Source organism: Oreochromis niloticus, unplaced genomic scaffold (assembly GCF_001858045.2).
Source record: "Oreochromis niloticus isolate F11D_XX unplaced genomic scaffold, O_niloticus_UMD_NMBU tig00002082_pilon, whole genome shotgun sequence".
NCBI lineage: Eukaryota > Metazoa > Chordata > Actinopteri > Cichliformes > Cichlidae > Oreochromis > Oreochromis niloticus.
This window is the reverse complement of record NW_020327561.1, coordinates 1,744-16,717: the sequence shown is the minus strand read 5'-3', so window position 1 is coordinate 16,717 and position 14,974 is coordinate 1,744. Positions and strand designations below refer to the sequence as shown.

The window sequence follows — 14,974 nt, the reverse complement described above, 5'->3', positions numbered from 1 at the left end:
GTGCTAAATATAGTGTTTCTGCTACAGCATAGTATTTCTGCCAAATATAGTTTTTGATTAATTATAGTTTTTTCTACCAAATCATAGTACAGTTTTACTGCTTTTATATGGCTTCTAAGACAACCAATCATATCCGAGGGCTTGCACATTCAAATTGCATATTGTTGCCTTCATGGCTTCCCAGCCAGCCAATCATATCTTAGGCCTTGCACATTCAAATTTGCATATTGGGCAATCATGGCTTCTAAGACAACCAATCATCTATGTCCTATATCTATGATGTTCATATTTTATTTTAAATGGTCAACATTTCAAGATTCTCCCATGTCTTCTGAACACAACGGTCTAAGATTGACCGTTGTAGCCCTACGGTTAGGAATTTATGGCTGTTTGTTTGAGGGAGTCCTCACTATGAAAATAGACTGCAAAAATCCTGTCTCTCTCTGTGCTGTAAAAGCCTGCACTTGGTGCACCAGTTTTGGCAGGAAAAAGCACACAGCCCCTCTGATTGGTGGATTCAAATTGAGAATCTCACAGCTGTTTGACTGACCTAGAAACATGCTGTTAACAGCCCTGTTCACTTGCTGATGCTATGTGTGTGTGTGTTGTGTGTGTGTGTGAGCTGAGGTGTGTGTGTTGTGTGTGTGTGTGTGTGTGTGTGTGTGTGTGTGTGTGAGAGAGAGAGAGAGAGAGAGAGAGAGAGAAAGACACACACAAAGCCCTTTTTAGGGCAGCATCTCATTGTTGGATAAAAATAAAATACATTCAGACTGGTTGACTGGCATAGACCCTGTGTGTGTGTGTCTCTCTCTGTACATTTGTGTATCCATATTTGATTTTGTGTGTATTTGTTGATTTGTGTATCCATATTTAATTTTGTGTGTATCTGTTGGCTGTTCTTATTTGTATTTCTAAATGTATTTTATTTATTTTTTCACAGGTGAACAAAAATTAGTTTTGAGCAAACTTAACCATGTTCCTTTTATTCAGCTTGTCATTTTACCTTTCCAATATTTTCACTTAAGTTATTACTATTCTGCTAATCATAGTATCTGTTCTAAATCATTGTTATTGAGCTATATTGCAGGATTCTGCTAAATCATAGTATTTCTACTATATTATATTTTTCTTTCTAAATATATCATTTCTGCTATAGAGTAGTATTTCTGTAATGTTTAAGAATGTTTGGCTAAATATATTCTTTCTGTTATCTTATACTATTTCTCCAAAATTCTTGTATTTTTGGGAAGTTATCGTGTTTCTGGTAAGTTACAATATTTCTGCTAAGTTCTGCTATGCTATTGTATTTCTGCCAAGTATTATGTTTCCTCTAAGATATTGCAGTCTGCTAAGTTACTACATTTTAGCAACGTTCCTTTGCTTCTGCAAAGTTTTTACAAATTCTGCAACTTTTCAGCTTTTTCAGCTAGTTTCAGCTGACAGCTTCAGCGTTCCAGCATCCACACTGCATTTTCGCAGGAAATGCAAATTTTTCTAGTTGTGTGGATGCTTTAAGCATCCACACTATGTTTTCCTGTTCTCTTATTCTTATATTATTATTATTATTCTAGTTGCGTTCCGTACACTTTTGGCACTTAACTACTCCACAATTTCAGCCGATTTTCACCGTTCAAATTTTAAACTATTCTGCTATTTCTGCTAATTTACGCTATATCTTTTGGTATTTTTCACTGTTATACATTTTAAAATATTAAGCTTTTTATGCTTTTTTTTGTCCCATTGAAATGAATGGGAAACTTCCGCAATTCTGCTAAAATTTGCTTGTTTTTGAAACTTAACTACTTTTTCCTACTTTCACGTAGAACAACCATTCAAACTTTAAAATGTCTCAAATTATTGGGCTATTCAGGAATAATCAGCTTTTTCAAATCTTTTACCGTTTTACTTTTATGCCTCTTAAAGTTTTGAGTTTCATTTTTGTGATTTTTCACAAAATACATGCGTTGTTATGGTTGCTATGGTCTTGGCTTCCAGTGTGCCTCTGAAGGTTTTGCAGTCTTCTCTTCATGTCCGAACAACTTCTTGCTACTTGCTCAATTTTCACTCAACTTCCACAATTATACATCAAAACGTAGGTATTTTTGCTGGCTTTCAGAAAATGTCACTATCATTGTTGTGCGATTTATAGAATTTTGGCAAATCTCCTCAGACTAACACAAAGTCGCAAAACTCTCCATAGAAAGTCAATGGAGAGTTTGTTCAAAATCACCGCTTGATTTCTGTAATGAGAGGCATATTCGAATCGTCATATCTCCTTAACGAAGCGAAGCTAAGACATAAGGCTTGTCCCAGTATATCTTCAGACACTCCTGACACTCACAATTCAAGAATTTCTTTCTCACCTATTACCGTTCTGAAATGAGTTAGACTTGTTTGAGGGTAGGAAATTCGTCCTTCGCTCAGATTTCTTCAGATTTCAAACTCTGGAAATGAACCACTTTTTTCTCTCGTCATATCTTTTTCATGGATTTCCACAAAGACCTGAAAATTTCCATGACTGTTCACCAAAGCCTGCTGTCTCTTACGGTGAAAGAATGATATTGATACTCCAAATAGATTTAGAGTTAGAAAGCGTTGTTTGAGGGCAAGTCAAGGCAGTTTGTGCTTTGCTCTACTCAGTTATGGTGCATTAGAAGTCAAATATCTTTAATAATTCATATTTTAATGATAAATTGTCAACACTTTAAGATTCCCCCATCTCTTCTGAACAAAACGGTGTAAGAATGACCGTTCTAGCCCCTACGGTTAGGAAATTATGGTCATTTGTTTGAGGGGAGTCGTCATTATGAGAAATAGACTGCAAAAATCCTGTGTCTCTCTGTGCTGCGTGCACCTGTTTTGGCGGGAAAGTGCACAGGCTCTCTGATTGGTCGATTCAAATTCAGCAGCTCCCAGGCTGCTTGACTGAGCTAGAAACTTACTTCTCTCTCCCTGTGTGTGTGTGTGTGTGTGTGTGTGTGTGTGTGTGTGAGACAGAGAGAGAGAGAGAGAGAGAGAGAGCCTTTTTATGGGATGATCTCATTGTAAGATTCAAATTCAATATATTTAGACTGGTTGACTGAATTGGATCTTGTGTGTGTGTGTGTGTGTGTGTGTGTGTGTGTGTGTGTGTGTGTGACAGAGAGAGAGAGGGAGAGAGAGAGAGAGAGAGAGAAAGAGACTTTTATGGGATGATCTCATTGTAAGATTCAAAATCAATATATTTAGACTGGTTGACTGAATTGGATCTTGTGTGTGTGTGTGTGTGTGTGTGTGTGTGTGTGACAGAGAGAGAGAGGGAGAGAGAGAGAGAGAGCGAGAGAAAGCCTTTTTATGGGATGATCTCATTGTAAGATTTAAATTCAATATATTTAGACTGCTTGACTGAATTGGATCTTGTGTGTGTGTGTGTGTGTGTGTGTGTGTGTGTGTGAGACAGAGAGAGAGAGAGAGAGAGAGAGAGAGAGAGAGAATTTTTATGGGATGATCTCATTGTAAGATTTAAATTCAATATATTTAGACTGGTTGACTGAATTGGATCGTGTGTGTGTGTGTGTGTGTGTGTGTGTGTGACAGAGAGAGAGAGAGAGAGAGAGAGAGAGAGAGAGAGAGAAAGCCTTTTTATGGGATGATCTCATTGTAAGATTCAAATTCAATATATTTAGACTGGTTGACTGAATTGGATCATGTGTGTGTGTGTGGGTGTGTGACAGAGAGAGAGAGAGAGAGAGAGAGAGAGAGAGAGAGAGAGAGAGAAAGCCTTTTTATGGGATGATCTCATTGTAAGATTCAAATCCAATATATTTAGACTGCTTTACTGAATTGGATCTTGTGTGTGTGTGTGTGTGTGTGTGTGTGTGTGTGTCTGTCTGTGCATGTGTGTTTCCATATGTGTCCATATTTGTGATTGTGTGGCTGCTATATATTTTTTTGCTGATTTTTTTCATTTAACAAGTATATTTGAGGGACCCTCAGCATGTTCAGCATTTTTTCAGCTGTCCATTTTGCTTTTCCAATTTTTCTGTTTAAGTTATTACTATTGTGCTAAATGATACTATTTCTGCTATTTTATAAGATTTGTGCTAAATATAGTATTTCTGCCAAATATAGTATTTCTGATTAATTATAGTTTTTCTACCAAATCATAGTACAGTATTTTTGCTTTTTATAGGATATTTATATTGCTTAATATAATATTTCTGCTTTTTATAGGATTTGTGCTTAATATAGTATTTCTGCTAAATTATAGTATTTCTGACATTTTATATCATTTGTGCTAAAACATAGTATTTCTACTAAATGTAGTATTTATGCTTAATCATACTATTTCTATATATTTCTGTCAGGTCCCCAGGCAGCCAATCCCTGTAAGGACTGAGACATTCAAATTTACAAATCAGGGCCTGCACGGCTTCCCAGCCAGCCAATCATATCTTAGGGATGAGACATTCAAATTTACAAATCAGGGCTTCCCAGCCAGCCAATCATATATGTGGGCTGAGGCATTCAAATTTGCATATTGGGGCCTTCGTGGCTTCTAAGCCAACCAGTCATCCATGTCATATATCTCTAAAAATTCATATTTTAATGATAAATTGTCAACACTTGACGATTCCCCCATCTCTTCTGAACAAAACGGTGTAAGAATGACCATTCTAGCCCCTACCGTTACGAAATTATGGTCATTTGTTTAAGGGGAATCCTTACTGGATAAGGTTTATATATATATTAATATATTGTCTTTAAAACATCTTTGCAGACTGTCCTGGACTGGTTGTTTGTTTGTTTTTTAGGTCTGGTGAACTCTATCACCAGCTATTTGGTGTTGGTGTTCAGGAGAAGAGCCTTCTAATAACATTTATTCAACTTATAGAATTAAAGTTCTGCTAGTTTTTTCTGTAGCAAATAAATATTGTATAAAATATTTAAAATTACCTACATTTTTGATGTTTACAATGCCCATTGTGTGTAATACTGGAATTTCCTACTACCCGTGAACGCCTCTTCTTTTACCTGACTGGCTGACATCCGCCTCTCCGCACACTTCGTTGAGTCCGCTCTCGGTGAGTGCTGCTGCTCTGTTTCTCCTCTCCTCTCTCCGAAATGTCTATACTCTGTTTGCGCGATTTAACGAGTTCTTGTTAGTGATTTATAAAGCCAGCCGAGGTATAACTCATATTAAAGTAACACAATGGTTGCTTTTTAGTGAAAAATTGTCATTTTTGTATGTAAAAGCAGTGTTTGATGAGCTAACGCTAACAACCCAATGCTAACGACTAGCGCTCTTATGAGACCAGTGTGAAATGAAGATAATTCATTTGACTGTAAACCACGGTTATTGTGTTGTTTTATTAATTACATTTGGTGTGTTCGTGTTTTTCAGTCTGTTAAATAAGGTGCAGTTAGCTCTCTTCACAAATCAGTTAGTTAAAACAGCCTCATTCTTTATGCTGTAAAGTTTCTAAAGAACCCCCATCTTAGATTCAGTGTCAGCTGTCGGCAAGATCAAAGGAGCCATTTTACCGCCTCTGATCGAACACGGGAGAAAAAGAGTCACTTGTGTGCAGGTCTTGTGGGTTAATTAAGAGAAAGGAGGGGGGGAGAAACTGAGGATTAAACATAGGCTTTGTCCCCACATACACGGGTATTTTTGAAAACTGAGATTTTCCGTTTTCGTTTTAAAAAACAATCCCGTCCACACGTAAATGCAGAAATGAAGGAAAACGCTGCTAGGAACATGCCAAAGCAACAGGTGGCAATATATTCCTAACCGTGTAGAAATGTTGGCCAATCAGAAGTCTAGAAGCCTCGGTGGGAAATAGCAAACGAAGATGGGGCATAAAAGCAGAACCGAGCAGTGTTGCCAACTTAGCGACTTTGTCGCTATATTTAGCGAGTTTTCAGACCCCCAGGCGACTTTTTTTCTATAAAAAGTCAAAAGACGTGAAAGCGCATATCGCTTTTACTCTCAACAAGCAGCGGGTGCTGTAACACAGTCAGTTCTTCTTTTACTCTTTTACTCTTATGCTGTTTTGTGGATCACAAGGTTTAAAACTACTTATAAACACACACACACAAAGTAACTCCACCATAGTGCCTCTTTTGGGTCACTTTTGCCGGTCCAAGCCCAGGTGAAGGAGCAGGGTTGGAATTGTGACATTAAAAAAACAATAATTGCTAAAAGAAATTTAATTTGTAGTTCTAAATAAACTCTAAATGCACTTAGGACATTTTTTACTCACTTTATGTCTCTTCCACGATGTTATTTCTCTCTCCAACAACATAGGTTACAATTATATTAGCGTGACCAATTATGCAAATTAGGTGATGACGTCATTTAGCGACTTCTAGCGACTTTTAGGACAGCCAATAGCGATTTTCCTTACTGAGGAGTTGGCAACACTGGAACCGAGTCATGTGTGTGGAGGGACAGTAACTGTGTGTGTATATGTAAGCATTTAAACACTGCAGAGAGTACAATTAACAAACAATAACGTGGCGCACAGTGTGACGTCAAAAAAGGCGCACATCTTTGACGCTGCGTTTTCTCCGTTTTTCTCGTCCACACTTAAATGCAAAAATGGAGTTTTCGAAAATATCCTGGCAGGCGTTTTTAGAAATCTCCGTTTTCAGTCACCGAAAACGCCGTTTAAGTGTGGACGAAAGGTGCAAACGCATAGAAAAATCTCCATTTTCAAAAGTACCTGTGTACATAGCTCAAGAATAATAAGAACTCCTAAACAGGAGACTTTACTTTTAAGAACTGTTTAACAAAGGCTTGTTTGTGCCAACCTAAATCTGCAGCACAGTTTAAATTCTCACTTTGTGGAAAATTAATGAAATAAACAACAGCCCACCTTCACATAAATAAAATATGGCAGTATATTATTATTAGTATGGTACATAGATATTTATTTTAAAACTACAGCATATTTAATGATACTATGTGCAGTTGATAATATTTTAGGAAGTAGAATTTGAATGCAGACCACCTCAAATATTAAAGACTTAAAAATATATCGTGCAGTTTATCATGTATGAGTGTTATTGCAATCTTAAATGAGATGTAGACCAAAGAAAACAGAGGAGAGTTGTTGTTTGTATTCCAGCTGTAGTAAACAAAGAAGTTTAGTGAATCTTTTTGACAACAGAGAGTGATGCAGTATTGATGCTAATTTGAGTTTTCTGATCCTGTATTTTTGCTCTTTGTCTTTTGTTACACAGAGTGAAATAGAAGCTTGGTTTTGCCTTTGCTGGTGAGTAAACAGTGATTGTAACTGAAGCAATATGACATTGGGATTGTGTAACATGTTTAGCAATTTACATACAATAGTTTGGCTTTTTGTGATATCTTGCCATTTGCTCATGGGCAAAAACACATTTTAGGATTTATAAGCAGTAAAGCCCCCCCACTAGACCTCTGAGTGTCCCTAAAAATGTCCCTGTAGTTTAATAGGCCATTTATGTCTAATTTTAATTTTAAAGGCTTATCAAAGCATTTCTGTAGTAATTATTGTTTTTATTACACATGTTAAGGCCATTTGAGACTCTGCAATTAAATTTTGCCCTCTTTAGACTAAAGTGAGTTCATTTTGTCTGAGGTACAGTGCTGGGAAAAGTCTTTCTTCCTTGCAGATTTATTTTGTTCATGCTTTTTTGTCACATGTTTCAAATCATCTAACAGGGATGATATGAATAAATACAAAAAAGCATTTTTAAAGTGATGATTTCACGTATGAAGCAGAGAAAACCAAACCAGAGCTATCTGTTCTAATGTGAGAACATGCTGGTCTCTAATACCCAGCTGTGGAAGCCCTGATAGCAAGAACTACCATCAAGCATTTATAGTATCAAGTATCATTTGTGATTGTTGCATGCTTTGAAACTGTGATGTTATCATTTGATCAAGTGTGCAGTGCGAGCAAATCATTGCTTGTGGTATCTGCTGTGTTATGTAATAGCACCAACGTATAAGAGCTTTACGTTAATGAGGAATTTCTGTGGCTTATTGCAGATTGATAAAACGACACATCACCTTAATAAAGACGGAAATCTTTAATAAGGTGCAGAAAGAGAAGATGGGGTGTTTATAGTAAAGCTGTTGTAAACAAAGAATTTAACAGATTTTTTTTTCACTACAGATTGTGATGCAGTATTGACTCTGATGCTGATTTCAGTTGTCTGATTCTGTATTTTTGTTCTTTTGTTACACAGAGTGAAACAGAACTTCGGTTTTGCCTTTGCTGGTAAGTAAGCAGCAATTGTAACTGCAGTATTATGACATTGTCACTGTGTAACATGTTTAGCAATTTACCTAACGTAGTTTGGTTTTTGTGACATTACCATTTACTGATGGGCAAAAACAAATGGTCAGAATTTATACCTTGTAGCAGCAAAGTCCCCACACATGACCTCTGACTGTCCCTGAAGTTTAATAGGCCATTTATGTCTGATTTTTATGTTTGAACACAAACAACTGTTTTTATACAGTTGTTCATGTTCTCCATTTGTTTGTGGATTTACGTAGCAGACACAACTATGAACGCATTTTAGGTGAGTTAGTGTAAGTGGTAGCTTAAACACTTAAGAGCACCACAGTTGTTGATTTATATCTTCACTCATATTCTGCTTATGTATTACATTAAAGTCAGACCACTATAGAAGTATTTTTGCCTGAGTGAATAGAAGTGGTAGGTTGAACATTTAAGCAATAATAAAAAACTAAGAGAACCAGAGTTGTGAGTAGGCAATGTTGTGTATGTTAAAGCCTGTGTGTAATTTATATACACTAAGTTTAAATTAGTTTCTTAATAATTTGCTTGATACAGTGTGTTTGAAAATTATATATAAAAGGGAAATATTGCAAAATACAAAAAGATTCCTGCCAACAGGTACAATGGAAGGACTGTTTATTATAATTTTTAAGAAATTTTAATTGCAAAAATGGTGTGCCACTGTTGTTACTATGACATGTCAAAATTTACATGTATTTTAGGATTTACATATTCAGATCAGAACTAAAACCTGACGAGGTTTTCCATTGATTCTATGTTTTATTTTATTTTTTTTTAAATGGTATTCAACATTTTTAATCTGAAATGAGGTTAACAGTTGTGGTTTTTCCGCACTTTATTAAGCACTAACTTGTGATAGAAAATGATGGAGCTAAAAAGCCATAATCTGTACCAACAAATATTGGTGCCTCTTTGCACTTCTGTAGTAAGCATGCCTTTATTACACATGTTATCGCCATGTGAGAGTCTGTAACTAAAGTTTGTCCTCTTCAGACTACAGTGAGTTCATAAAGGCTTGAAGAAATTGAGGATTTTACTAGTTATTTCATGTCACAGTAAATTGGATTGTGTGTGAAGAGGTTCAACAGTGTAAGTCATTAAACAGTGATCTGATGTGTTTCCTTTCTCTAGGATACTGATCTGATCGTCTCAAGTCTGGTAAGTAAAGGTTTTGTCTGCGGTACAGTGCTGAGAAAGGTCTTTCTTCCTTGCAGATTTATTTTGTTTATGCTTTTTTCACATGTTTCAAATCATCTAACAAGGATGACCTGGATAAATACAAAAAGCAGTTTTAAAGTGATGATTTCATTTTTGAACCAGAACAACCTGGTCTAATGTAAAAACATGTTGGTCTCTAATACCTAGCTGTGGATGCCCTGATAGCAACAATTACCATCAAGCATTTACAGTAACTGGTAATGACTGGTTTACATCACTGGGGGATTTAGGTCCACTATAATTTCAGAATTGTCTTAATTAGATCCAAACAGGACAGTCAAGAAAAGAAAAAAGTCTTAATTAAGGCCCAATATAGGGTTTTCAACTCATACCAGTATCTTAATTTCATTAAAGTCCAGACTGATTAGTTTATACCAAGAGTTTTGTTTCATTCATTCATCAATTGGACTTGCTTGTGTGCTTCAGATCAATTTCCTGCTGCAAATCCTAAGTGTGATTAAACTTAAGCCCAGGACCTGATGAGTTGATGGTCCTGAAGGTCCTGAAGTTGTAAAGGAACTCTGGGACATCACAGTAACAGCACCATGTTTGACTGTAATGCTGGTGTTTTTCTCTCACTATAGATGATTCAGTTTAGTGCAGTTAGTCAGCACAGCTCTTGTTTATCATCGAGATATTATTAGGCAACTTGTTTTTGCCTGTTCAGCTACAACATCTGGGAGTGTTTTTGTTTCTGGGGTCTCCAAATCCTAGAAATCTCTTGTAAACCTTTACAGAACTATATCTGTTTGTTTCACATTACAGCAGCTCACGACTAGCAGTTTAGGGACAATTAAATATTCACATAGGGCAGGGGTCTCAAACTCCACTCTTCAAGAGCTGGTGTCCTGAAGCTTTTCCACGTGTCCCTGTTACAAAACACCTGAAAACATTTGTAGGTCATTAGTAAGAGTATAGAATTTGACTGTGTGCTGAAGTGGCATCCCCTAAGACTACTCAAATTTAAGTAATTAAAGTGTTTGGAAAAATGTACTTCTAAAAGTACTTTTATTACATCACGTTCATTCACTCATGAGCTGCTATAACATGAATCAAATGGCTGAATTACCACCTCAGCATGCAGTCAAGTTCTGTAGAGTTTTGCTAATGACCTACTAATGTTATTCAGGTGTGTAGCAACAGGGACACATAGAAAAGTTTCTGGACACCAGGCCTTAAGGACCAGAGTTTGAGACCACTGGTGGTAGGGCATTGTGGATTTCAAAAGCTTCTTTCCTTAAATCACTGCCTAGAAACTGCTTTTTGTAATTTGTCATAATGACCTGCAAAATATAGGTGGGATGAAGACATAAACATCAGAAATTTTATAGTGGCCTGATATTTTATCAAGGCTGTTTTGAAAATAATCCTGGCTAATTTACAAAAGATGAACTGTGTCTGAAAGTCATGTTTGTTTGTTTCTTTGTTTGTTAAGAAATGTGGAATCTCCAGCAAAGATCTTACATGCAACAGCTCAGATACAGCACTCATTTCTGTTCTTTTTATCATGACATGATCTACAAAGAAATTATCATCATACTAAATTTTGCTAATTAGGCCTTAATATCAGCTATGATAACTTTATCATAGATTTAGTGGAGTGCTTATTGCTGTGTATCAAACATGCCCCAAATGTGACTGAAATATGTAGAAACTGCTGTGTAGAAACTAGCTGTCTCCAAATTTCTCATTTTGCCAAAATTCATACAGAGTGGCCTGAAACTGTCTGCTCTAACCTCAGTGTGTTGGTTTTGTTGGACCATATAATATTTACAGTAAGTTATTGTAGCAGCACATCTTGGTGTAAGTTTATAGACTCTGTTTGTTTTTATTGTGTTAATAGAATTTGAATGCAGGCCACCTCAAATGTTAAAGCCTACAAACATTCCATACAAGCTATCATTTGTGATTGTTGCCTACTTTTAAATTGTGACATCACCATTTGATGATGTGTGCAGTGCTAGGTGTAGCAAATCATTGGTTACGATATCTACTCTCTTATGTAACTGAACCTAAACTTTGGAGCATTACATGACTCAGAAACTTGTGTGGCTTATTGCAAATGGATAAAACTACATATTACCTTTATGAAGATGATAATCTTTATTAGGGTGCAGAAAAAGAAAACAGAGGAGAGTTGTTGTTGTTTGTATTCCAGCTGTGGTAAACAAAGAAGTTTCCAGAATGTTTTTGACTACAGAGAGTGATGCAGTATTGACTCTAATGCTGATTGGAGTTGTCTGATCCTGTATTTTTGTTCTTTGTCTTTTGTTACACAGAGTGAACAGATCTTTGGTTTTGCCTTTGCTGGTAAGTAGACAGTAATGGTAATGTTTAGTAATTTACTTACAGTAGTTTGGCTATTTGTGTTATCTTGCCATTCACTCATGGGCAAAGACAAATAGTCAGGATTTAGAATCTGTAGCAGCAAAGCCCCCACACAGGACCACTGACTGCCCCAGAAAATGTCAATGAAGTTAATAGCCCATTAATGTCTGATTTTAATTTTTGATGGCTTATCAAGTCCAAACATAGTTAAATGTCAGAGATATCTTTATGCAGTTGTTCGATTTCTCCTTATTTTGTGGTTTAAGTGTGAGTATAGGTGGTACCTTAAACACTTAAGAGCACCACAGCTATCGATTTTTATTTTCTCTCTCATTGCACTTATGAATTAGCATGAAGTCAAAACATGACAACATGACAAAAAATCAGATTTTTTTGTCATGTTGGTATCAGTGATGGTATCATGGTATGACAGTGTGAACGGCACAAATCCGATAGTTTAGAAGGCGACTGCTGTTTGAATTTCAGTTGTCTTAATTAAGGTCCAAAATAGTGTTTTGAAATCATTTCAAGGATCTCAATTTCACTAAAGTCGAGATTCTGATTAGTCTACACCAAGACATTCCGTTGGACTTGCTTGTGTGCTTCAGATCCCAAGTGTGATTAAACTTAAGCTCAGGACCTGATGAGTTTATGTAGGTCCTGAAGTAGTAAGGGAACTCTGGACCATCACAGTAACGGCACCATGTTTGACTTTAATGCTGGTGTTTTCTGAAATATTCTCTCACTTTAGAAGATTCAGTTTAGTACAGTGAGTCCGCACAGCTCTTGCTGATCATCAAGATGTTTTTAGGCAAATGTGAGAAAGTTTGTGTTCTTTTTGGCCAGTCAATAAATAATTTTGAGTTTAATGGATATAAAGTGTTTAAAGCAGGAGGCCTGAAACTGTCTGCTGTAACCTCAGTGTGTGGGTTTATTTGGACCATATAATATTTACAGTAAGTTACTGTAGCAGCACGTCTTGGTTTGAGTTTATAGACTTAGTTTATTGTTTTAATAGAACGCAAAAATGTCCTTATAACAGTTCCACCATCATTTGTTAAACATTGTCATTCTGTTCAGTCTAATAATTTACTGTAGAACTCTTTAGTATTTAAAGCCCTACATGTACTGTATTTTGAAATTATAAGGCATAACGTCAATAAACAAGTCTGTTTTTAAGGCAGATTAAGCCAAACAAAACAGTCAGATAAGTCAAACTTTATTCAAGTCATTCACAACAACTCTCTCAACACTGTTCAGTTGTAACACATAAAATACAGAACAATACACTCACTTTTTCAGTTCATTCCTCATCCACAAATCCATCAAACTCTTCATGGGTTGATCAGTTTGAAATCTGCTTCATAAGCATGTCTCTTAGCATGTGCCAGGTCTTTGTACACACACCATAATGTTATGTTGAAGCACCGTACAAATTACCCATCGAGGGTCCTGACTATGGTAGCCATAATGCTCTGACAATACATCAAGCAGCGCAGCTTTGTAGCTTACCGAAGTCTTACTAAAATATTTGACAGAATTTTGAGCGCTGTGTACCACAGAAATCCCGTTCGAGGTCAGTAAGCATAACCAGAATTGATACATTAGGCACATTGTATGTTTTTGAGAAAATGACAGGATTTTAGGTGTGCCATATAGTCTGAAGAATATGGTAAATCCAAGCATATTGGAAATACGACTAATTCCAGGCCTTTTGTGTCTTACAGGTGACCTGCTCCAGAAGATCCTCTCTCTCTATCATTATAAGCAATTCTGTCTATCCTATCACTCTCCCGACTCTATCTAATTTGACAGCCATTCCATCTTGTATCCCTCTATCCTCTACTGCTCTATCTAATTTGACAGCCATTCTATCTTGTATCCCTCTCTCTCTACTGCTCTATCTAATTTGACAGCCATTCTATCTTGTATCCCTCTATCTCTACTGCTCTATCTAATTTGACAGCCATTCTATCTTGTATCCCTCTATCTCTACTGCTCTATCTAATTTGAGAATCCAAGTTTTCAGAAATCCAAGTTTTCAGAATCCAAGTTTTCAGAAATCCAAGTTACCAGTACTTGATCTATCTGTTACAGAATTCTGAGAGATCTCTGCTCTCACTGCTCCTTCTTTCCTGTCATTAAGCTCTCTCACATTCAGTCATTTTGCTGGAAATTACAAGTTGAATTTACAGTACAGTAGAACTTATAGTAGAAACTACTTACACAGCCCTACATTAGTCATTTTAATTTTGCATTAGACTTTGGAATTAACACTGCTAGTTTGGCTTACTTTGATACATTGTATAAAATATCACCTTTTTATAAGTTTATTTGTAATAAGATAATCTGGTTCTTTTGTAATACATACATTCAGATAAATAATAAATTAGATCCAAATACATTTTGCTAGTCTGTTTCGTTGGCTATAATATTTGACTGCAAGTTTATAGTATTATTATTTAAGGACAAACCCATTTTGTCACTCAGTGTAAGTATTCAGTTAGTATTGTCATCGAGAAGTGCCTGAGGACCCAGACTTCCTGTTTCCTGACTGCTGCAGAACATCCAGCTGAAGAATCCTCATCACCTGTCATCTTATCACCACACCACCAAAGCTCCATATATTTGATTTAAATTTTAGATATCTGAAAGATTTACATAAACTCCTTAAGAGCTAAGACTTTTATTATAGCCTGTTGATTGAGATTTATTCTGCATATCATCTTACAGAAGTTGTACTTATTTATCAGTCTGGTTAAAAAAATATATAAGTGAAATTATACAGTTTCTAAAAGAGCTACAATAAAACGGACCAAATTGTTTCCAGAGAACTTTGAATTTCCTTTATTTTGAGTTTGGAGTACAAATCAGCTTAACGTCTATTTATATATTCATAAAAACATTTTAAAGTAGTATAATAGTACATTTCTCAGATTTAACAGTAACTTGAGGAGTTATACATTTTTCTCTGTTTCAAGGTTCAGTTTTGTTTATATTTGTGTATAACCACATATAAGCTCCAGGTTGTACTTCAGCAAAATGCCAAGAAAAGGTCAAAGGTCTCAGTCCCAGAAGCTTAGACGTCAGAAGGAGAAAGAACAGGTGAATGTTTCTCAGAGCAGTGAGCAGGT

The 14,974-nt window shown here is 36.1% G+C and overlaps 1 long non-coding RNA gene across 3 annotated transcripts; it reads left to right on the top strand.

The window, feature by feature from the left end:
• The first annotated feature begins 6,766 nt into the window (after positions 1-6,766).
• On the top strand, positions 6,767-14,252 carry LOC109198925 (uncharacterized). 3 transcript variants are annotated; one of them, XR_003217673.1, is made up of 5 exons: positions 6,767-7,256; positions 8,215-8,246; positions 9,426-9,452; positions 11,792-11,822; positions 13,568-14,252. It is a non-coding gene; the product is annotated as an uncharacterized LOC109198925 (long non-coding RNA). The 3 variants fall into 3 exon arrangements; XR_003217672.1 differs by having other exon boundaries at positions 6,767-8,246; XR_002059468.2 differs by lacking the exons at positions 6,767-7,256; positions 8,215-8,246 and having other exon boundaries at positions 9,255-9,452.
• Positions 14,253-14,974: the final 722 nt, after the last annotated feature.